The sequence below is a fragment of the Zootoca vivipara genome, chromosome 1, assembly GCF_963506605.1.
Source record: "Zootoca vivipara chromosome 1, rZooViv1.1, whole genome shotgun sequence".
Classification (NCBI taxonomy): domain Eukaryota; kingdom Metazoa; phylum Chordata; class Lepidosauria; order Squamata; family Lacertidae; genus Zootoca; species Zootoca vivipara.
Window position 1 is genome coordinate 89,501,485 of NC_083276.1, and position 25,987 is coordinate 89,527,471.

At 39.9% G+C, this 25,987-nt stretch overlaps 1 protein-coding gene across 3 annotated transcripts in view; it reads left to right on the forward strand.

The window, feature by feature from the left end:
- The first annotated feature begins 1,127 nt into the window (after positions 1-1,127).
- PTPN4 (protein tyrosine phosphatase non-receptor type 4) overlaps positions 1,128-25,987 on the forward strand; it is an 81,221-nt gene continuing 56,361 nt past the window's right edge. For 2 of the 3 annotated variants that reach the window (XM_035128650.2, XM_035128655.2), the window contains exon 1: positions 1,129-1,866. The gene's annotated coding sequence lies outside the window, so the exon portion shown is untranslated. Of the gene's footprint in view, positions 1,867-25,987 lie in introns of all 3 variants that reach the window. The other variant, XM_060278648.1, reaches the window with a different exon arrangement.

The following is a 25,987-nucleotide window of genomic DNA, read 5'->3' on the forward strand; positions in this document are numbered from 1 at the left end:
GTTTTAGGTACATAAAAGAAAAGCCTTTCCCTTCCTATACCTGCTTCCTCAAAAGTCTTAATGAGCTGAATAGGGCATATTTCCATATCAGCATGAGCATCATTACAGCGTACGAGCGCAGTGCTACAGATGTTTACTCAAAAGTGAATCCCATGGTGGTTTTTACAGCGTTATACTTGGAAGGAAGAGTTGAAGCTTCACCGCTTAACCCTATGCATGTCTACTCAGAACTCACTCCCAGGGAAGTGTGTTTGCAGGTTGGCTGCCTCAACAGCTTTACGCAAGAATATATTATGGCGATGTTGTAAACACGTCCCGCAAAACAGGCACGCACCATAGCTGCCAAGTTTTCCCTTTTCTCGCGAGGAAGCCTATTCAGCATAATGGAAAATCCCTTAAAAAAGGGATAACTTGGCAGCTATGGCACGCACTCAGCTCGCCCGCCTTTGCAATGCACGGTGCCGCTTTTTTACACGCGATTCTGACTACAAGAAGAAATAATGAGGCTACTGTATGCAAGTTCTGCAGCGATTGCACATCACAAAAATGAAAATTCTGGAGAATCACAAAACACCCAAAGAAGGAAAGCTACGACGATCCAAAAGCACAGCCGCAACTAAGGACAATGATCACAAGAAAAAAAGGGCGTGGGAGAGAACTGCGCTAGATCCAAAATAAAAAGCTGCGCTTCCAAAAAGAAAAAGAAAAAAACCCGCGCCCCGCAAAATAAAAAAGCCCAAGATGAAATCGCCAGCAGGTGTCACTACAGCTCTCATTCAAGCAGCTGCCGTCCTTCCCCTGCCATTTGTAAGAGCCTCGCGAAATACTGCAAAAATCCACCCTTGGTTGCTCTGAATGAAGCTTCAACTTCGGAGAGGCTTACGGCTTACGGCTGCCCTTGCAGCGACGGACGTCCTGGCCAGCCAACCGCCTGCCTCGGAAAGGGAGGTGGGCGGGGCTTCGGCCGGCGCAGCCAACCGCGTCGCGTGATTCGAGCCAGGCGCTAGGCAGTGACAGAGGAGAGGCGAAGGGGCGGGGGAGGGGGGAGCGAGAGCTGGCAGAATTCGGGCGCTTCTCGCGAGAGCTTGCCCCTTCCCACTTTCCGCTGGGTGACTGCGCAGCTGCCATGTTGGTTGCTATGCTGCTGCCTGTCTGAAGGCAGGCTGGAGGAGAGGAAGGAGGGAGGCAGGCTCTCGGGTGGAGGAGGAGGAGGAGCAGGAGGGGAGGAAGACGGAGGAGGTGGCGGCGGCGGCGGCGGCAGCTGCTGTTCGTTCTCGGCCCCCCGCTCAGTGCAGGCAGGCAGAGCCCCGGTGTTAAGCTACCGCCTCCCCCCCCCCAGCCTCGGCCCCACGGCTGCAGGATAAGGAAGAGAGGGGGAAGCCTCCTTGCGGGGTGGGAGGGAGAAAAAGGTCCTTCCCCTCAGGCAGAGAGGGGTGACTTCTGAGACCCCTTCCCCCTCTCTCCCTCCCTCCATTGGAGGGGGTGCCCAGTGGGTGGGGAGGGGGGGAGGCTCCATTGCCTTCCCCCCTCCCTCCACCTGCTCACCCACCTACCCACCCACCCTTGCCTTTCTGTCTGCGGCAGGAATGTGGGGGGGCTCTGAGTTGAGAGGGGGGCGCTCACTGCAACGGTTGCTGGAGACCCCCATCCTATTCGCCTGCTGCTGCTGCTCCTCGCGGGGTGCAAGAACTCGACTGAACTGAGCCGTTTCTGCGGGTTAAATTGAGCCTTTTGTGTGTGAGGGGTGTGTGTGTGTTGGGGGGCAAGACCCCCTTCCCACCTCCACTTTACCTTTTGGCTTCCCTTTTCTGGGTTGCTCCCTTGCTCCATTATCATCCTCTGGAAGGACGTGGCTGTTATATGAAGGTAAGAGAATATTACTGGGGGTTTCGGTTTTAAGTTTTCAAGTTAAATTGGGGGACTCCCTCTCCATTTTTTTAAAAAATAGTAAAATTGCTACATGCTCTCGTTTCAAATGTTGGATGTGTTATATCCCTTAGGTTAAGGATGTAGAGTTAAAAATTACAAGCCCACCTCCTAGATCGCTGTGGGTCTGAGTGCTAAATGTTGGAGGACCCAATAGATGCAGAGGAATGTGTGGCAACAGGAAAGGAGGTGGGTGGGTGAATGACTGTTAAGAGTTGCCAAATCATAATTTTTCCAAAGTATTGATCTGGAGAGGGTAGCATTGATTTACAGTTGTGGATTTGTTGAATTATATAGTGTATATGGTGCTCCTTAAAAATGGAATATGCCTTCTTTGAGTGTGCTGTTTGCGCTAGAAGGGAGTTAAAGAGATGTTAATGTTATTTTAGGTCAAGCTATTTTTCAGTTCAATATTGGTTCACTGAAGATTGGGAAGGTCCTGAAGTAAAGAGGTTCTTTCCCCCCTACCTTTGTTAGTCAAGCTGATGTATTTACAGTAGATGCAGACTGGTAACATTTGTATAAATGGTTTCTTAAACCCAAAGGTTGTGTATGGTTGGCTGTGTTGTGTTTGCGTTCCATTATGTTAGCTGAAGAAGCAGCAGGATTACGTTATTCTTAGGGGCAGTGGAGCCATGACAAAATTAGGTTGTGTGAAGGTGTGTAGGGTTCTTGATTGCATATAAAGGTATTTGAAGGTATTTGAAGAAATGCTTTTATATCACCAAGCCATTCAAATAGGTTCTGAGATCAAAATGTTGCTCTATTGTATTCCATTAATTTTTTCCCAGAATTATGTGTGAAATGTTACATTAAATTTTTATATTAAAAAAAAAACTGAAACGGGCAGGCATCAGTTACTTTGAGGTGTATTTCTAAAAAGACATTCTGAGAGATCAAAAGTCAAGCTAGAATGTGTTGCATTGTATTTTCAAGGGGTAGTTGCCTGTACTGTATATGTACAGTATGTACAAAAACCGAGGTTCCACTGTAGTTTGAATGATCTTGTATCTATCCTGCTTCTAGCAGCACACTGTATGCATATACTAAATATGCAAGATAGTAACTTTGAAAATAAAGAAATTATAATTAAAGGATATTGCAGCTTTCTTTTTATTTTGATGTTTCAGCTAATCTTAAGAACCCTAGGGTTACACTTCTTTGGGGAGATATGACACCTGACATACCTCATGTAAAACTCTCATTTGTCATTATCCCTTTGAAAAAGATGTCATGCCAAATAAAATGCCAATGTTTAAAGTGCCATTCAAAAGAACAATAAGGATAGTGGTAGTGTTTTCTATTTATGGCCCTAATTGATTTTGCAACTCTTCAGTTTTGCTTTCTGAAATTACTTTTTAAAGTTCATAGCATAGATTCACACTGATGAATTGGATCAGGGTTTCATATCAATAAGGGGGGGAGAGGAAGCTCAACTGCAAGTTACTTTATTTCTAAATTAGTGTGTATACAATTATCTTATTGAAGGGATTTATGTTATAATAAGCAATTGTTACCTTTTCTATATCTTCTGAATATGCTCTTGTCTGTCACCTGAAGAGAAAAGAATGTTCATGAAGGTTTTTCTACTGGCTAGATTTTAAATGAAATATAGTTTGATATTATCAAATAAAGTAGCAAATATTAATGTAGAAATAAACACAATAGAATTTCATGTCGTTTTAAATTAATGGGTGGTTATATGCATGTAATAAATAAAATTTGTAAAATTAGCATACTTAACATTTCTCTTGCTTTTTATGCTTCTAAAATCTTAGGCTTCAGCATCATTCCAGATTGTGAAAGTTGGACTTCAAAATAATTCTTTAGGCATTTCCTCATCTCATGAATTACCCAATCTAGAATACTGTAGTAGATATTTTTTTCTTCATCTTTGTTTTGTCAATGGTTAAGTAATGCTTTGTAATGCTGGAGTCAATATTTTCTGATATTGTCAGATGTTTTGTAAGCCAGTAAATCTTCAGTGTATTAAAATAATATGACTTTGTGAAATGAACATTTCTGCAGCAGCATAGCTTTACTAGCTAGCACACTGCATAAAGATAACATAGCACTTGCTAGAATTCTTCTGTCCAATGTACTTTTGGCATCCTTGTGCTTAATTTACTTTAGTTCCCTCCCTCATACATTTTAATGGAATAACAGATGGTAGGCCTATTCAGAAGTAAGTCCCACTGAAGTAAGTGTGCAAAGGGTTGCACCCTAAATCCAGAATCTTGTATGTTGTATCAGCCCTTATGATAGTATGCATATTTAGAATGGCTCACTTTTTGATTGAAATTCTGTCCTGACTACTTCATTTAGGCCCTATCCTGGGTCTTGCATGCCAGTCAATGAATGTTTAGTATGGGCCGCTAAATTAATTTTTGAAAATGCACAGTAGTACAGGCCATTTAAAAATAACATAAAGACATTGAAAGCAGATATGTTGATTGTATGTGTTTAATTTCAGTCATGTGCTACTTCGATCTAATAAGGGGTAATTCATATGTGCAAGCAAGTTTCCATGTACAAGATGCCTCCATTGCATATTCAAATGGTTGTTGTGGTCAGTGTTAGAAACTCAGGTTGACAAATTTGGCATCAGATGACACTGAAAACTAGGTTATGGGTGTACTAACAGTATGTTTAGATGCCATTATTATTACTATTATTATTATATAACAAGGTTACAAAGCTGAAAATGAATGAACTCCAGCTAAAATCTTATGTTAATTTTTCATATGATCTAGTTCTCATCTGAAGACCGCAGAAAGCTCCCCTAATATTCTTATGTGGGTCCCTTCTCTAGTCTTCAGAGAATGGTTGTAAGTGGGAAGACAGAAAAAGGTACTCCATTCCTTCCACTCTGCAGACAAGCTCTTGATTGTCCCTAAACCCTCTTTCCTTCATATTATGTAATCTTTCTGGCACAACAACTAACACTTATTGCAGGCCTACACAACTGATGGCAGAGACATCCGCCTTGCGTGTCCAGTTTGCACAACCTAAGACTTCAGTGTCCCTCAATGACCCCACTCCAAATTTTATTTAGATTTTAAGCACTACTATGATAGTCTGAGGTAAATAAGACTTTCAAATGCACAACTTAAACCGTCATAAACTAACCAGCTAGTATATTTCAAATTAAAAGCATTTCATACATTATGTCCCACGTGCATTAAACAAAGCAACTGAAACTTAACCAAAACATGTTGGGTTTAAAATACAAACAAAAAGTTCTGGAAAGCACAAGTGCAAGGAATGAAGTTTAATCCCCAAATACCTTCCCTTCTCCAAATATGTTACCTGATATTGCTTCAACTTCCTGGACTTAACAACCATCTTAATACTGGGATGTTACTGCCAAAGACCGTCTCTCCCCACCCCACCCCCAATAGATACACATATAGCTCTTACATGGCACCCAGCCCCTACGTCCACTACTAACTTTTGCTTCTGCCAGAAAGCCTTTATATATCTAAATTCTTTAGATAAATTCTTACCTGCTTCCCAGTGCAATATTACTCCGAACTTCCATCATGCCTACCCACGTTCCCTTTCTCCTCTCCGAGCTGACTCCTGGAATGCCAACATATCCCTTCCAGGGAGTTATTCCACATGTACCACCCCACCCCTGAGCGCTTTCTTTCTCACACGCGACAAGGCTTAACACGACAGATGATAGCTCAGTTGGTTAGAGCATAGTGCTGATATTGGTGGTGGCAAGTAGTGGTGCCGAGGTTCCAGGTATGGGGCAGCTGCGTATTCCTGCGTTTCAGGGGGTTGGACTAGATGGTACTCAGTGTCCCTCCCAACTCTACAATTCTATGATCCCTTAATATTTCTCCAAACCACACTGTCCCCACATGCTTATACTCTTCATTGCTCTTCCTCATGCTCCTTCCATGTTTTGTCCTGTCTTCTTGGCACTTTTAATAGTTGCCAGCTTTAAGAGCCTTACCACCCCACCCCACCCCACAGAGGTGTGTGTGCCCCATAGGCCAGTATGGCGTGGCTGCAGCCAGGCTGGGTCCTTGCAAAAGTCCCGGAGCCGGGGGAGGAGGAGCGGACAATGCCACCAAGGCAACCAGAGTGGGGAGAGGAAACCACTGCAGCCAGCCATAGGGAGCTGAGCTGGGTGAGGAAGTGAGTGGAGGCAACAGAAGTCAGGCGCTCCGAGAGCACCTCACAGAAAAAGAGAAGCAGTGATGACTGGCTGGTGGCTCCGAACAAGCTGCCTGGCTCCACTGCCAGAGCCCAGCCTGGCCCTGCAATAGGGCGGGGGAGGGAGAGAGGGAGAGAAGCACCTATCCGGGTGGCCTGGCCAGTTCAGTGTGGCTGCTGTGAGGTGCCATGCACTTTGGCTCATGCTGCAGCACGCACTGGGAAAGTTTCCCTCAGTGGTAACAATTTTACTTGTGAGTCGCACGAGGCGGCATTTTGAGTCCTGTGCTGTCCGCAGTGCCATCCAGGTGACTTACGATATGGTGCAAGCAGGGGTAGTATCAGCTGCAATTTTACTTGTGAGTTGGGCATGTCGGCACTTTGACTCTCACACCGCTCACAGCACCACCCAGGTGATTTGCGCTGCAGCATGCGGGTGGGGGGGGGCGTTTTACTCTTGAGTCTCAGGTGCCATATACCATGACCATGATGCAAAATGTGCTTAACACCCGGGGAGTTTGGATGCTGGTTGTGGTGGTCCAGGATCTCCCTAATTCCATTGCCTTGTCCTGTATAGTCTATTCTGGACGTGATCCAGAAGAAGAATGTGTAGCAGGAGATTGTTCTGCTGCTGTTCTTAGGGAACTCCATTCCTTCTGTTGGAAGGAGGGGGACATGGTGCAAACACCTCCTTACTGCTATTCGTCTTTTTGGGGTGGGGAGAAGAGAGGACTGCAAGTGCTGCTCTAGTAATAGAATTGTGAATCCTGGATGACTGAAAAACTAATCCCATTGATTTCACTTTGTGGTTTTCGTGCAACTACAATATAGTGGAAGCATGAATAAAGACAACAGTGCCTGGGGAATGCCAGTGGCTTAAAGCCAAAAGCTCATTTGAAGAAGCTGTGTATACATGGTTATTGCTGGCAACATTTATGTGTCTTTCTGGCTTCACATAGATTTTTTTTGGGGGGGAGGGGTTACCTTAGAGGTATTGCAGAAACATCTGTAGTTTCCTGAAAAGCAGAATGAGTGATGTTTTTGTGCATGCACATTTCTTTCCCTATCTACTTTTCTGATATATTGGCTTGGATAAATTCTTATTTAAAAACAATTGTAGTGCTACAAAAATATTGTGCATAGTTTTGTTGCTCTAGCTTATGTTTTACCTTTCTAATTCCCATTTTGTAGTTCTTCAAGCTTTGACATTAGAAGGGTAGAACTATCACTTTGTATAGATATAGCTCAATTACACCATGAAAAATGTCTGGATTTTTTAAAAAACTGACACTACTTTCTAAACATGAAAATGTCACTTAAGGTGGCATATTGACTAAGGATGTCTTTTTTAAATACAGCTCAGTTTTTTGTTTTAGCCTCTGTATTGCAAAACTTGTACAGGTTATATGTGGATTTCATCATGGCATCTCCAGTTGGGTCTCTGCTGTAGGCACTCCTACATGAACAGGCTACAGAGATCCCCAATAAGTACTGACTTATGGGGAATCTCTCTGGCTTCTCCTTGTAGGAGATCAGACTACGCCATAAGTGGTCAACCTGCAACAAAAGCTAGTTAACCAGTATAGCATGGCCTGCTTGCCTGATACTGGCATGTCATGACTAAATGCTTGACTGCCTGTTCATCTGGCTCAAAGAAACAGTAGGAGGCAGAATGTCAAAGGCAAATCAGGTTGCATATGTGCTTCAGTATGTTCATCTAGGATAGTACTTATCATTGTTGGAGCCTGACTTGTGGCACTTACCCACACTAGTTGGATGGGGATGCCATAGCATTAACATCTTGGATTTGGTAGGATTGGGTATAAGCTAGCACTGTAAATACATACTGTACTTTTGTCTCTGTGCAAAATTTCATTGATTTCTACAAACACACATACATGAAGCTGCAAAATATTAAGACTCATTCATATATTAAGTATTTTTGTGCACAAAAAGGCATCTAACATGTAACTGCAGCAAATATGTGTCTTATGCATAGACAGTGGTACCTCGGGTTAAGAACTTAATTCATTCTGGAGGTCCATTCCTAACCTGAAACTATTCTTAACCTGAGGTACCACTTTAACTAATGGGGCCTCCCTCTGCCTCTGCACCGCTGCTGCACGATTTCTGTTCTCATCCTGAAGCAAAGTTCTTTACCCGAGGTACTGGGTTAGCGGAGTCTGTAACCTGAAGCGTCCGTAACCCGAGGTACCACTGTAGTCATCATGAATCCAGAATGGACTGCAACTCCTTTGTTGTATACACATGCTGGCAAACTAGTATGTGCAATGGTCCACACCTAAAGCAGTTAAAGCCATTCCATGAAAATGGTGACTTACACATATGTGCATTTTTATTCAAAATTACAGCATTTCTAACAGATCCTAGTAATTTAGAGTCATTGACTATGATAGTAGATTGTAAACAGTACACAAAACAGCATGAACTAAAGTACATTTGCTAGGAGCAGTTCTGAATAACCATACATGGGACCTTGTTTATAGCTGAAATATAACAATTCTGGTGGAGCTAATAGATTGTGACTATTATGTTTTAAGGGGGACGAGCAATTCATTATATCTCAGAAAACTTTGCTTTATTATTATTATTATTATTATTATTATTATTATTATTATTATTATTATTATATCCTGCCTACTCTGGACAGCTTACAGCATACCTATATAAAAACACAACCGAACATCAAACATTAAAAAGCAGAATACCCTATACAGGCAACAAACCAATAAATCCAACCAATAATAACAGCAATAATAAACAGTTTACAGTTATACCCAAATTAAAATAACCACCAACTGCAACTAAACATTTAAACAACCCCAGCCCAACAAAAACAAATAAAAGAGGAACCAAAATTAGAACAGACTAAAACATTGTAAAACATTTTAGCCAGCTGCCCCAACCCAAGAGTTGTTCTAGCAATGTCTCAGTAGCTTCCCAGGAGCATCTTTTGACTGTTCAATGTGAGTCTGGGCGCTGCCCCCTAGGCCAGGTAAAAATGGGCCTTGCAGCAGGGAGTGGTCTTCCTTCCAGCACTCATGTCAGCAGCAATGTTGCTGTATTGGCCTTGGAATAAGATATATTTTAGTCATATGTGACTACCGCCTTTGCAGTACAGCTGCGAGGCCCTGTTTTTTGTGATCTGCTGCCCTAGCTATTTGGATTTCTCATCCTGAGTGCTTACATTTTGGTAAGGGATTGAGTGGTATACAATATTTTTGATACTAAAAGCTAGGTATGCCAATGGTTGATAATTGGCCATCCTTCTTTTCTGGCTGGTTAAAATTCTTTGTAACTGAGATACTCATAAATTGATCCAGCAAAAGGTATTGCTTAGCACTTTTTGTACTTGGCATTATTGGGTTGGATCCAGCTTCTACTTCTGGAAGCTGCCTTAGCCTGATTTTCAGGGCTTCTCCCTTCCCCCTCAGTCCCCATGCCACACCCCATCATTTTCAGCAGGTTCTGCTGACCTCTGGGAGAGGCTTTATAGTTTATAGGGAACTGATAGGGGAGGGGGGGGAAATCAGTCTGACGTTGATTTTTCTCTGAATCCAACACATTCTTGTACAGTATTATTAAATTTGCTGCCATGGAAGACTTTTAGGGGAAAATCTTAATGTGTATCTTTCACTAGCAAATGTTCATATGCTGTTATGTTGCTTTTGTCTAGGCTGGCTGCTTGGCTAAGAAAAGTTTCACACTTTCGAAGTTAAAAGATGGCTTGGATTCTCCAAAAAGAATCCATTTAGAGTAATAGTTTGAAACCATTGGCTTTAAACATATATGAAAACACACCATCTGTTGAGGTTACCAGGAATTGATTTATGTCACCCTGCTCTTCACACCAGTCCTTTTCTGATTTTCACATTTACTAATCATGAGCCTTTGGATTTTCTGTAGCACTTACTGTCTAGGTTCCCCCGCCCAAGCTACAACATGGTTGAACAAGCAAATCTTTCTTTTGAGACAAACAACTCTTCTTTCTTTTTGTACCATGTGCATTCTGGTGCCATCACTGCTTACAAAGTGATGGAAAGTCATCCGTTAGTTTCACCCTGCCTTTACTCAAGCTGCTGTAAAATTGTTATGTACAGAAATAGCCATGCTGCAAGTGTGCATCAAGAAACTGAAGAGTGTACTGTGGTATCATGAGGAGGGACAGGGTCACAGAAAGGTGTGGAACTAGGCAGCAGAATTAAGCACAGCTGCTGCCTGTCCCCTAACACTATTTGATGGCATTGCTGTAGCTACAGTACGTATGACACAGTGATTCATAGGCCACTTAGGATAATGTAGTCTTATTGATTTCAGTGAAAGTACACCAGAGTAAATAGTTTGCATATGCCAGGGATACCTTGCAGGGTGGATTTGATTTAAATCATAGTTTTCTACATAAAGACTAATGCTTGCTGGTATAACTTTAATATGCTAGTAGATGAAGATTTTTAGAATAACAACTTTTCCTATTAGTTTTTTTTATCCCCAGTTTGATAGGTTAATCATTCATATTTGGACAACTTTTCTGTTGTACTTAGGAAGGAGAAAAATAATAATTACCTTAATAATAACAATTTAAATAGATTTATTCAACTGAAACAATAACATTACAACATATGTTATTTGCTTAAACAAACATCCATGTTTGTTAACTAATTTGGCTAAACAAAAACAAGATATATATATTTTAAGAAACCTAGACTGTCAGCTACACAGGAAAAACTTAAATGCTGTCCACTCCAAACAATCAGAAAAACGTTGTTTCTATTCTATTCACTGAACTTCTTGAAACTTAGCACTGAAGGGGTTGATTCTGTATGCATAGGTTTGTAGAACAATAGGATTAAGGTCTTTTTCTCAACTCTGTTCATGTTATAACATTTTTGCTGTGAAGAAGAGGCATGTGATCTTTGCTGAGTCAAATTCAGTTTTGAGAACTGCAAAAGTAAACCAAGCATCCGTGATAATATCTTGTGGGCAGAGAAACTGCCCAATAATCTTACAAAAACCTCTAGAAGAGCATGACATTGTGAATGGATTAATGAAATTTATTTACCAAAAAAATTAAACATATACAACCTTACTCTACATAATTAAAAATAATCTTTATTTCATGATGGAATAACCTTTGGATGGTAATATATTTTCCTCTAAAAGCATTTTATTTTAAAAAATCCAATTTAAATTAAAAAAATCCGATTTTTTTGATTTTTTTTTTTAAAATCATTGATTTTTATCCACCCTGATACCTTGTTAGCTCTCTTCGCAGATTTTAAAGAGTACAATAGAGTGTTGGCCATTTGACTTGCAAAATGAATACAGTAGAATTCAGTCAAATACTGGTCAGTTATACTGTACTTGCAAACAAGGAAGAAGAGGAGACTTCCTGAAAGATTTTATGCAACCCTCATCTTTCCCACTGGGGTGAGGGAAGCCAGCAGCAACATTGTATCAGCTGAGCAGGGTGGAGGGGGTCATGCTCAGTACCTTAATGTAGAAAACATGTAATTGTTTTCCCTGTTTGTGATAATGGAGGGTTCAGAATACTTGACTACCCATAGCAGTTTACTGGTATTGCTACTTACCTTAAAATTTTAAATTATTCTTTTTTTCTATAGAGAAAGTATAGGTCTAAATAATTACTAAAGACAACTCCCCCAAACTTCAGGTTTAACAATTTTTGCAGTATTATTCACCACTTGGGTTATTTTCTAGTCTTGGGAGTTCTTGGCACAATCTCCTCGTTCTTGAAAGCCTTTTTTTTCTTTTTTCTTCTTTACATTTAGCTTTCCAAGTGCTCTACGGCATCTTGTTGTCCATTATTTCTCCCCCCCCCATTTGACCTGCCTTGTCTCTCTCACTAAAGCAATAGAAAACATGTTTATTGTGTTAGCACACCAGTGACTTGTTAAAATTACTACTTTCCCCTGTGATAAGTAGGTAGGATTTGGTAGCTGATTTTTTAAATACTTTGCTTAAGAAGCGAGGTCTACAGTTACGTTGTGATTTCTAGGAATATTTTCTGTGAACTTTCTTGCTAGCGAGAAGTTTAGTTGTACTCTCAAGTCACAAGTGAAGTGGTGTTTCAATTCATTCCTCAGTGAATAATCAATGGATTTTTAAGAGGATGCACATCTCTGGAACACTGTCAGACTGTATAAATATTTATGATGTGGAGGGAAAGCACAGTGGTTGTGCTAGTAATTTTTAATTGCTTGGCTCTTTTTATAGTTTAAAGCCTTCTAATTTCCAGCTAATCTGTTAAAATTAAATATTCTTATGGAATACCTTCTCTCCCAAATTTTACAATGAGCTTTATTATTTCTAGACTGGTTCATTTCAGATTTGTTCCATGGTTTACATGTACAGTCTTAGTCAGGGGTCCCCAAACTTACCCGGCTTTGGGCCGGATGTCTGCCGCGCCGATTGCGTGGTGGGCTGGAGGGTGGGGGAGCACGTGCGGGGGCGCGGGAGCACGTGGCTGTGCGTGCCCATGCGCATGCGCAGACGCTATTTCTGGCACACTCCTGACCTGGAAAGCGCCGGAAATAGCTTCTGCGCATGTGCAGAAGCCTCCTCCGACCCGGAAGTGCACCGGAAATGACGCTTGCGTGTGCGCACAAGCTATTTCCGTCACTTTTCCGTGTTGGAAGTCGGCAGCCGCACCGCGCCGGTAAGAGTGGGCGGTGGCAGCGGGCGGCGGGGCAGCATAAAAGAGCCTTGGGGGCCGTATGTGGCCCCTGGGCCGTAGTCTGGGGACCCCTGGTCTTAGTGATTCTTCACTTATATGGGAGATATCCAATTGGTGTCCCTCTGCTGGCAGAAAGCATCTACTAGTTGCATGGGGAGGGTGACAGTCGATGGCAATTTCTCTCCCTCATCTGCTCTGGATGGCTGCTCAGCAGATGGAGGTTGGGGCAGGGAACTGCAGGAAGAGAAGGAATTGCCAGACATTGCCTCCTTTCCTGCTCCTAGATGCCTTCTATAAGCCTTCTATAAGGGACTTCTATAAGCCCTTCTATAAGGGATACCAATTGGATATCTCCCTATCTGTCATTTCTCTTACTGCAAGACTTCTTGTGATAATAAATTTTGAATAGAGAAGAATAGAATGCTAAAGGTAGCAGTTTGCTTTCCTATATAATTTTACAATTTGACTGTGATTTTAATTACTAGTTAATTGTTTTGAACCTTGTTGTCTTTTGGTAAATTCAGGATATGTACTTATTAGGAAGAGCAGTGCTGATATAAACAGTACAAAATTCCCATGTCTGTATTTGATAGTTGAAAATTGTTTTAGAAATTTGCTCTTACTGCTACTATTAACCCATATGTGCACATTAGCATCTAGGTACACGTCTCTTAAATGACTCACACTGATTTCACTTTGAAAGAATGACATTCTAAATAGAAATCATCACAATGCATTTATTCATTGCTAGTGCTGATTCTGTTGTCTTTGTCCATGGAGTTTTCTTGGCAGGGATACTGGAGTGGCTTGCCAGTTCCTTCTCCAGGTGGATCACGTTTAGTCAAAACTCTCCACTATGACCTGTCCATCTTGGGTGGCCCTGCATGGCATAGCTCATAGCTTCTCTGAGTTATTCAAGCCCCTTCGCCACGACAAGGCATTGATCCATGAAGGGGACAAACCTAGACAGCATCTTAAAAAGCAGAGACATCACCTTGCCGACAAAGGTCCGTATAGTTAAAGCTATGGTTTTCCCAGTAGTGATGTATGGAAGTGAGAGTTGGACCATAAAGAAGGCTGATCGCCGAAGAATTGATGCTTTTGAATTATGGTGCTGGAGGAGACTCTTGAGAGTCCCATGGACTGCAAGAAGATCAAACCTATCCATTCTTAAGGAAATCAGCCCTGAGTGCTCCCTGGAAGGACGGATCGTGAAGCTGAGGCTCCAATACTTTGGCCACCTCATGAGAAGAGAAGAATCCTTGGAAAAGACCCTGATGTTGGGAAAGATTGAGGGCACTAGGAGAAGGGGACGACAGAGGACAAGATGGTTGGACAGTGTTCTCGAAGCTACGAACATGAGTTTGACCAAACTGCGGGAGGCAGTGCAAGACAGGAGTGCCTGGCGTGCTATGGTCCATGGGGTCACGAAGAGTCGGACACGACTAAACGACTAAACAACAACAGTGCTGATTCTACTAAAATACTGGTACTGTGCAAAATAAATATTCAAGTAAAACTGCAGCAGGTATAATTTATTTATTCAGTTTGGAACCACCCATTAACCCAAAGGTTCCCATCCAAAGCACAGTGTTAATATATTGATATTTCAAGTCCTGATAGGTGGTATCTGACAAAGTAAGTTAGTGTAAGGACTTCTGGCTGTGCAAAAGAACTTATTGTCCCTGCATGCCCACTAAATTTGCTCTAGGTTTTCTCCAAGCCCTCTGTAGCAGATTTGAAGGACTCACAGGGGAAGGAAAGGGTGCAGTTCCACTTTGCAGAACTATTTTATTGGGTACTTTTATTGGTTGATTATAGAGAAGTGCAGGTATAGTTGGAATGACATGAGACAGGCAGCAGAAGGGGAGCTGTCAGAATTCCAGTGATGCAAGCCACCTTTTGCATTCAACCCATTTTTGCCTTAAATTCTGGCTTTGGTATTTTTGTGTGTCTTAAAAATATTTATAGATTTGTGTAGAAATCTTAACTTGGTGCATTTTATTGAATTCAGATTACAGTGAGTTTTCCAAAAACAGAAGCAATGTTTTTCCATGCTTCACTACAGAAAGAATTATAATTACAATTTGGTGCATTGTCCAGATGACTCTTTTCTCTTGGGTTTGAATTTATTTCTTTGTGTAAAATGAAATAGATGCAAGGTGCCTTTGTAGTGTGATTATTACTGCAATGACAGATAATGGTTTTTAACTTTATTGGGAAGGGGGAGAGAGTAAAAATATGAAATGTGTTACTGTACTTGATAGAGTAGGTAGACCATGGCCATAAAGAGGTTAATGGCAAAAGCAGCTTGTATGGTGAATTTTCTATAGCTTGATTAAAATTTGGTGGGAGGTGTTTAAGAGAAATTTGCAAAAAGAAATTTCCATTACAAGTTCAAAATATTTATTGCTTTTTAGTATGTGGTATATAAACTGCAAAGTTCATCTTCATAACCAAGAGTGTTGTGAGGTCATTTTTAAAATGAGTGATTGGATATGCTCATACTGTTTCTGTCATAGAATCAAGTACTCAAAATAAATACAGAGGCAAGAAGGCAAATGTTTCTGATGCATTCGTTTCTGCTTAAGTTTTCTTCCTTGTATCTTAATAGATTGTGATGAAGAAAAAAGCAAAGAGAGGGGATAGATTAGAATATAGTGCCTGTAATCCAAACATTTTCATCTGAACTAGAGAAATTTCAAGTTAGACTGAGATTAAGAGCTTTGTTCTGATCACAACAATTGAATCAATTAACATGTGTATAGAGGCCTGTGACTTCATCTAGATATCTACTTCACCTGATATATCCAGATACATCACTGTTGTTGCTTTCAAGTGATAGGGTTTAATCGAGAATCTAGGGCACAGCAACAAATTTTTGCATCAGAAAAGGTATCCCAGGATTTAAGGATATGTGTGGAAATCCCATACCGTAGTTGGATTCTACCCCAGATGAAAATGAAACAAAGCGAACAACCCCCACCCATTCTATGTGACAGTGTGAATTCCTGCCCTTGGTATGGTAGTGTGTTGCTTGTAGGTGAATTTAATGGGGGGAGCGTTCAAACACTTGCTTCTTTCACCTGATTTTAAAGCAATGATGTGGGAATTGTTTGGCTTGATTTGTAATTGGGTTTGGCAAAATGGTCTCTGGATTTGTCCCTTCTTTCCTGCTCCTAGATGCCTTCTATAAGCCTTCTATAAGGGACTTGACTGCTGTAGTGGCAACAATCAAAGTACTTTTGGATCCCAGGAAATAATGCTTTACAGTGCACCTGATTTCCATGTTAAGGATTCAGACTACTGAAAACTACATTTTTGGGGGCTCCTGGTTGTTGGTATGAGTGTAGAAATGAAGCAAATGACTCTCCAGTGACACTTTGGAACCATTGCCAAGAAAGCTGGTAAAATTCCAGTTTTGGCTCCCTATTTGAAACATAGTCAGGCATTGACTTCTGAGTTGCGACCTAAAACAAAAACTTTGGGACACTACTGTTCCAAAATGGAGCTGTTGCAAGAGAGTAGCATTACATGAATATTTTTTCTCCATGAATGTTTAGATCAACTTTAATGTACTATGTGTAAATCAGCCTCTCATAGCTAGTTTTTGTTTTTATTTTTTAACCAAATACTGTACTAGTATCTGATAGCTTTCAGTTTAACTTTTTTATTAGACTTTCTCCACCTGTACAGACATGCACAGTCCATCAACATACAGATTACATACAGTATAGACACCATGAAACATCAAGTTAATCCATCAGAATAATGATATTATTACAAATATCCCAAAAGGAACATGGATCTGTATGTGGAAAGACATCCTGCTGTATGTATGAATCTTAAGGATTATTTATTTACAGTGGACGTTCGGGTTGCGAACGTGATCAATACAGGAGGCACGTTAGCAACCCGCAGCATTTGCAACTCGCAGTGCCGCATCTGCACATGCGCGGGTCGTGATTCGGTGCTTCTGCGCAAAGCGTGATTTAGTGTTCCTGTGCATGCGCGAGTGCCGAAACCCAGAAGTAACCCGTTCCATTATTTCCGGGTTCAGCGCGATATGCAACCCGAAAACACACAACCTGAAGTGTCTGTAACCCAAGGTATGGCTGTATTTATTCCCCACTTCTCCTGACAGGGATTCTGACATTGTATACCTTCACAAGTAACATGTTTATGAAGCCTGAGATTGGGACTCACTTCTGCCATATGAAATAAACTTTTCAAAGTCTTACATTTAAGTCCTAGTTTAAATGATTTTTTTCCTCTTTGTATTAAAAAGCACATCAAGCACAAGCTATGATGTATGTTTCCAAGATCACATAGAGTTCACAGTGTCACTTATCCCTGCTGAAACTAAAGTGATCTTACTATCCTTTGTTAGGTTCTTAGTTTTTTTAATAGTTGGTGAGCAATTGCCTATTGGTTTGTGCCCCCCCCAATAATTCATGTGATTTAGAATATCTAGTGACATGCAGATATTTAATTACTCAAATTTAATTTAAAAAACTCCATTCATCCTGGGAAATATTTACTAACATAATTGGGAAGTCTTGTAATAATAACAACAGAAAAAGCTGAAACTCTTTTTTTTTACTTGATCTCTATACCTTCAATTTTCTCTCCTCAGTTGAGTTCTTTCAATAATCTCTGTTAATGTTAATGGGAATAAGAAAAAAAATGAACAGTAATTAAAAAAAATTAGGGGAACTAAAATCTTTGTAGTTGAAATTCTAGAATACCAGTATAATTGGATTCTTCTCCACCTATGAAAAGATTCTCAAGTTTTTGAACATGGCCGTAATTTTATGCATGATAACTGGCATAACAGGTGGGATCTGAAAGTGCACAAATGTTTTGAAAGCCCGAAAGGAGGATTTGCATATGTCATGTACCATGCATATTGTTTTCAGATTCCCAGCCTTTCTCCAGGATCTCAGGTGGTGATTTTCCATCTCATAACTGTGAAATAGGTTAGACTGAGAAGTAATGACTTTCCCAAGGCCACCTACAGAGTTTCATACTGTTCAGGGATTTGAACCTGGATTCCCACAAGTTTAACATTAACCACTACATCCCACAGTGTCCCAATGTTATATTGCTCAACAGGAATAATTGAGGAGTAGATTATAACAGAAAAATCACTCTTTGGCAGTTTCATAGAACAGGAATCTTATGTAGAGAGAATCATATGCTTAAGTATTATAAACATTCTCTCACAACCTTACCTTGTACTACATGTTTAATGGTAACCACTAAAACAAGAAACAATTTCCCACATGGTAGTGACTCTTGCATTGAAAACTTCATTTGCAAACCAGTCTCAAGATGTTACCTTTGTGTGCAGAACTGGGTAAAATAGTCTGCTGCATTCATTGTTTTTTATCTGCAAGTATCTGAGAAGTGAAGAAGAGCCTGTTGGATCAGCCAAATGGCCCATCTAATTCAGCACCCAGTTTTCATGGTCGCCAACCAGATGCCTGTGGAAAGCTCTCAACAGCACTCTCCCCTCCTGTGGCCCCTTGCAACCAATATTTAGAAATTATTGCCTCTGACAGTGTAGGTGAAATATATCCATCATGGCTAGAAACCTCTGATAGCCTTATCGTCCATGAATTTGTCTAATCTTCTTGACATAGCAGGAGCCAGTGTGGTGTTCCACAGATATTGCTTGACTACAACTCACATCATCCCTGACCATTGTCCATGCTGGCTTGGGCTGATGGCAGTTGGAGTCCCAGCTACATGTAGAAGGTACCCGTCCCCATTTAATGCCATTAAAGCAAATGAAATGGAGCTGTACACTGATCTTTCAGTACTTTAAAATTGTAAACCACGTTGAGTGCCTTCGGCGGAAAGGTGGTATATAAATGGAATGAATAAACTGAATGAATGAATGAATGAATGAATGACTCTTCAGTTAACACAGGAAGTTTGACTTTTGTAATGATTGCAATATACGCAGAAATAATGTCACGTGTGTGAAGTGGTTCTTAACTGAAGCGAAAATATGTGTCTGCCTCAAAATTATATTAACCACTAAATCGTAGAAGTATGGGGGGGTGTACATTGGAAGGTTTGGGCACGATCTGTATGTATATCCATGCAGTTACATGAATGGAAAATGGGAGACTAATCTGTATACAGATGTAATGTTCAAAAATTAAAAAATCACAAGATCAGCAAAACCTGACATCTACAGAAATAATAGGCATTGTTTGTTTGTTCATGGTAAATAGAAATATGGACTGCATAATGGTAGCAGAAGCACCGTTTCAAGAACTCATGACAACAAAACATCTGTAGCTTAAAGTGTGCAAATAAAAACATGGTTTATATCTGAGGCTTCAAATCACAGAATTTGAAGACTTTGGAAGAATAGAACTTGGAACTGGCATTCTATTCAGTGTTTCGTTATTTAAGCAGACTGCACTAAACTTGAACATGCCCAACCAAATGTCTTAACTGAGAGCACCATGCAGTAGAACCTAAGATGTAGGTTTATTTTCTTGTTTATTGACTCCCCCTTTTTTGCTTTCTTGTACTCCCAGCACTTTCTCCATTACTTTTCACGTACAGTGGAACCTCGGTTTATGAATTTTCGGTTTATGAACACTGTGGACCCATCTGGAACGGATTAATCCACTTTCCATTACTTTCAATGGGAAAGTTCGCTTCAGTTTATGAACGCTTCAGTTTAAGTACTCTGTGGACCGTCTGGAACGGATTAATCCACTTTCAATTACTTTCAATGGAAAAGTTCGCTTCAGTTTATGAATGCTTCAGTTTATGAACAGACTTCCAGAACCAATTGTGTTCATAAACCGAGGTACCACTGTACTGAGTTATGCTTGTTCTCTAGAAGTGCAGAGATAGGGAGGAAACTGCTAGAAAATTAAAATCATGATTATGTTCAAGGGATGTTAATGGAAAGAGCTTGGATCACATTTTTTGATCAACTGAAATGCTAAGTTGCAATCTGAATATTGGTTAATCATATTAAATAACAGGAGCTAATTAGTTCTTTTAGTTGTAGCAGGTTTTTGTAGCAAGCAGCTGAAGGGAACAGCAACTTGTTACAGAAATAACTGTGTTTCTGGTTCAGGGAAATCTAAGACAAAATTTATTCAAACCTGAAATGCAGAAATGAGAAAACAGAGGAGTAATTCGTGTTGTTTTTAAAAGAGAATTTAATCCTATCTCTGTACATGTGCATGTCTGTCCTTAACTTTGTTTTCTGTTTGATTTGATTTACAGGTTATAGTTGACAAAATTAATGTTATCCTAAAGCATATACAAAACTGGCAAATATAAATAGCTGTAGAGCCATGTTTACAGAGTAGTTTAATAATAGTCTGACCCTTGGCTGCATGCATGGCAGCTTAGATCAGCATCACACACATTTTAGCCTTGAGTTTTACTCCTCAGGAGAAACCTTGAGCCATGTTGCATTACTTCTGTGCCTTGCCACATGTTGGCAGTCTTCAGAATCTTGAAAATCTGGATTTTATTACGTAATAACTCTGTGATTAATATTAAATTAATAGATTTTTAAACACAACAGGGCTGCTTGTCTTTTTAAGGTGAATTTTGAAAGTGTTAAGCAAAAATACAGTAAACGATCTTCATTTATAGTTGCATGAATAGAAATTTCTTAATTGTTATACGTCATCCTCTCATGTAATATATCTATAGTTTTAGTTCTATGAAAGGCAGGCCTACAAATATATTTATTTCTATTGAACACCATGTTCCATAGCCTCAAGGCAAATGATGACCTTATTCTGCTTATTATTTTAGTTTTCTTATTACATACATTTGTATATTATCTTTGCTTAAATATATTTTCCTCATAATGCTGTTTTTTCTGTCCTTGGCTTTTAAGTGGGTCATTTAAAATACACCAGGACTTGGGTTCCAGAGTGCTAAGATCCATGCATTAAACACTTATAAAAGAAGCTAAGAAATTTTCATCTTCCAAGTAGCATTTTTATGGGATATGAAATTGTGTGTCCCCTCATGTAGTCCTCCCTCCCTCCCTCTTTCCTTTCCTTTCCTTTCCTTTTTGGGGGCATGTTAAGCCCTTATGAAGTGGCTTATGATCATGTTCACTCTCTTTTGACAGAGAAGAAGCAAATTAAGCCTTTAGTATAACTCATAAACAAGCATATAATTTTAGTATGTCACACAGATTGCTTATGGTTGTACTTTTCAGAATCCTTATGAATATTTAGTTTGATTGCCATAATATATGCTGAAGAAATGTGCAACATTTGCCTCCCTCTCTATTTCTTCTGTGTGCTGCTTTCTCTTCCCCATCACTTTTTTATTGGCTGCAGGCTTTCCTTCATCTCCCATGTTGAAGGCAAACACGTATTTGGGCTTCCATCTAAATAGCAGAAAAAAATAACAATTAGCTTTTAAGTCTGTGTCTCTTTTAGCAATATATATAAAAACTATTTTGGTCCATCTTTCCTTTTAATAAGGAAATAAGTATAATCTTTGGCCATTATAAGTACAGTAATAGTAAGAAATATATTCATTTCATAGAGAGATGTAGGGAAGAGAGACCTTGCGTAATACATATGGTGTTCCTTCCTTTGGGAGGAAGGCAGGGATATATATTTAACAGCATCGCCACAAAAACATTTAGGTAACATTTTAGTAACACAGAAAACAAATGTTTAGGTAACATTTTAGTAACACAGAAAACAAATGTAACCATGTTGTCCTATAAGAAATATATTCAAAAGCTGGATTAGGCCAATACCTTTCTTAGGACCACCAAAAAGTCACAAATAGTGAGGAAGCTTTTGAGTTTTCCAAAACACTCTCATCAGGCTGCATGTTAAATAAAGCCAGTGGTGAGGTCAGGGAAGAGAAGAAAGTTGCTGCTGTGTGTATAACTCAGAATCACTTATGGCAGTGAAGGGGTGAGGACTGTGGGAGTGTACAGACCATAAATTTAAGTTCAGATCATGATTTGGCAGTTCTGAAAACAGGCAGTCTCTGCCCAACATGCTTGTTAGGATGTCTGTTTCATTTTACTCTGATTATTCACTATTGATTTTTTTTTATGGCCATAGCTTTTTTTTCTTCAGACAGGAATAGATAAGATTTGCAGCACACCAGCCCCTCTGGAGTGAATAAGGCTTGCCAAATTATAAACAAATATGTTTGCTGGGCAAAGATTAAAGTTTTAACTTTAAAAAAAGAGAGGAAATTTCTAACTTTATTTTGGGGTAGAATTGGGTGACATTTGCAGGCAAGACCAGACTTTCTGAGGGCATGAATCCTCTGGACTGATTTCAGAAGGATAATGGCAGTGGTTTCCTGGAGGGGCAGCCATTACAGTTTTAGGAAGCCCCCCCCCCCAAATCTTATCTTACTTAATGCTCTGTGGACATGGGTCTGAAAATTGCAGACTGGAGGGGTTTTCCTGTGTAAGAAACCTGCCAAATTGTAAGCAAATAGGTTCAGGGAATGTTGTTCTAGATTTTATTGGGGAAGCTCAAAGGGAATCACTTTCTGGGTGAAATCATTCCCTCTTATTAGAAGCTTGTTCACAACAGAGCTCTAGTGTTTATTCTCCCTCCACCATTCCTCCCTATCATTGTCTTAAGCTTAGAGACATTTATTTTCTTTCAGCAGATGCTTGTCTGTAGGATTTTGTTCTTATGTTTGGGTCACCAAAGCACCATGGTCCTTGCTTCAATTTGTATTATCTTGTATAGCTCCCACTTCACCTCAGACAAGCCAAAACACCTTGAGGTGGTACCATTTCCCCTTGAAATTCCACATTTGTCTGACTCCAGTGTAAACCACTAGTGAACATATATAAAGGGCGAGCACATACAAAGGTGAGACTTCTCCAACTATAAATGTTTCTCTGTTAGCAAGTATGTAAGTTACTATACAATATTATGCAAGTAGCACATAGTAACAGTACAGGGTGCCAGCAGTTTATACTTATTTGGGGATGAATGACATCCTGTTTTCTGTAGCATCTGTGCTAATGCCACAGAACTTAGCTTTTGGAGGTTTCTGCTGTGATAGGCATCACAGATGATGCACGTCTCTGTTGTTGCTCACAATATATTCATAACTGAAAATGAATAAAATGATGATACCTCTGTCTCATCATTTTCTGTCTTATTCCAAATGGTGCCGTGAGACCAGTCACTTATATAATAAGTATTGAACTAGCTGTTAAACTAAGTTTGCTGTGAAATAACCTTGAAATCCCAGTGTGAAGTCCTTGGGTACTTTAGGGCGTGTAAACTTGGCAGCCAAAGAAAGTCAAAACAAACTTTCTTAATGAGTAATTCTAGAAGACTAACCTTGTATGCAGAAGCAGAAAGATAATGCTGCAGTACCAAAGGACTTGAGCATGCTCATCCTTCATCTACATTTTAATTTATTCACAATAATTCTGCTTGTACATGCAAACCTGTCTGCTTGTATTTTATATTTCTGAAGGATAAATATGCTGTAGCATACGCGAGGGGAGAGTGTGAACCTCTTCATAAGAAATAATGCAGTGAACAGTTTACATAGCGACATGGTCTGGGTTTATGGACCACATGGATCAAGTATACACAGACCGAGTTCTACACTTTGGAAACATTGAATTAAAAGTATGAATAGCAGGAGCTAGGTACTGCCTTTAGCACAATCTGTTTGACTACCTGTTGTGTGGTTTCTAAAAATTACCAAAAATTATGTACACCAGCCAGTTATGGTACACATGGAGACTCCTGCAAGCAAAGTGAGCTGACAATAACTTCCATAGATATCTGACTTCATCATCAATAATGGATGATGAAAATATACTAAGAAAATAGGATGAGGGAAAATGTAGAATAAACCAAGTTACAGATAATGAAACACCAAAACAAACACAGCAGCAAAAATAAAAATAACACTTACTGGCTCAGTCCCAACAGAGACAGATTTCTTGTGTACCATACTCTCTCTCTTTCAGCATCCCTAGAAAGCACACCAGTGACTCATAGCCTTCCTAGTGTGTCTGGCTCTCGGCTTCCACTGCCCTGAGATCTGATCTCAGCAGCTAAAATGGAGCAACTAGGATTATTCTTACTTCCAAATCAAATGGGCCTTTTGGCAGCTCCATGCATGTTGCAAGATACATGTGCCCCAACTTAAGTCTGTTGCACCATCAGTACAGAGAATTTCATTCAAACATGTGTTCATATGGCTCTTTTTTTTAAAGCCTAGATTCACTGCACTATATTGGATAGTAGTTGTTACTTGGTTGCATTTATTTTGGCAATACTGTATACGGTTCTTCATGGAATCTTGACACAGTATATCCAGATCTACAGCCTGTGTGCTGCATAACCTTGAACCCTGTAAACAAGAACAAGTTATAGTACAGTTGGACACTACACATCAAATGAGTGTCACACAGGCCGAGATTCATGATGCTCATTGCATGTATCTATACACTTAGGACACTAGCTTTCATATACATACAGTATACACATACACATTATTTGTATACTGTCTCTGGGCAGTCTGCAACATAAAAATTACATTAAAATAACAAATAAGCACAACTATTAAATCAATCAATTGCAAACTGAGTAGAACGAGCATTTTCTTATGTACAAAATTAAATATACGAGGGACTGAAGGCACAACTGTCTGCTGCACACAGCATTATGTAGTAGAATCCCCCATTACTTGTCTGTACTGTATATTGCTCCATACCACCGGGCAGGTAGAAATTGCTGTGCAGAGCATTCTAGCTCCAGATAGTAAACTTTGCCCCTGCTGGCTTTGTGATCACTCGGGTGTTGTGATCTGGAAAGAGAATTGGCTCTTTGCCTTTAAACTGCTCTCTTGCACTTCCATGAAGGGAAAATAATTCTGTTGAATTTCCAAAGGGCTCTTTCCTGAGCTTTGTGGTTCCCTGCCAACAAGCATCAGTGTAAACTTATGGAGTGTTGACTTTCATTTAAGAACGAAATAGTGGTGCTTCTTCCCAGGTGTGTGTGTGTGTGTGTGTGTGTGAGAGAGAGAGAGAGAGAGAGAGAGAGAGAGAGTGCTAAAAAAGCTAAATTTTAAAATGTAAGTGTGAGTTATTTATGTAGTTTTGAGCGGAATTCAGCATGTCAAAACTGAACTTTTAGTACCAGTAACTAGGGAGGAAGCTATTGTATTTCTGAATTGCAAATTTTCTTGATTTTCAAAAATGGTTCCCTTATGGTATGGGGGGGGGAGCTGCTCTTTGAGCAATAAAAGTCTGAAGACTCCTTGTGCTTTTTGAACTAGTGCTGTGGTACTCTGGTCCTTATTCTCAATTTATAACTAGCAGGGAATAAAACCCATTCTTGGTTCCACAGATGTTCTTTTAGCGTCATCTCTATTTAACTTCCTGGGGCAATTCTGGTTCTTCTCTAGTAAGAGTTCTTTCAGCAAAGCAAAAAACGTACTTAGCCAGTGCAGAACATTTGATCCACTCTAATGACTTTTATACTTTGTTTAGCTCTCAAGATTAATCTGTAGTTTGGCATGACAAGCTTTGCTTACATTTATATTTATACTGTTTGCGTTACAACTTTATAACCTGCATTTCTGAAAGCTTTTTTTAAATGCAATGGCATTTACTGTTGCAACACTGTAAAACTCTACCTTTGGGTACTTGGGTTGTGTTTGATGTTACATGCACTAAAAGGAATTAGCTTTCCATGTTCATTATGTTAAGTTTGTTTTCTGTCTTCTACACTATTCATAAACCTTCATAAAGCAGGTGTTTGACAAAATGAGCCCAGTAAGTTTGCAAAATACATATTGGACATAGTACTTGAAAACCTGGTCTCTAGAAAGGTGGCTACTTAAAATTCCACCTTTCAGAATTAGATGTCAAAGCTATAACTTAAATAAAGGAGAGAGGTGGTACTTTGGATTGCTTTAAACATTAATTTTCTGCTGTGAACTAATGGGGGGGTCATGAAGTGTGGTGTGGCTTTCATTCTGTTTAGGACACAACTTCATTCTCCTTTCCATTATGTTGCAATTAACATATACAAAGTATTTATTATAAATATATAATAAATTTAAAAGGATAATTTACATCTTAGGAGCACATACAGATTAGAATGAGATGATTGCCATCAGAACCTCTTGTCATATGGCTGTGTATGGTTG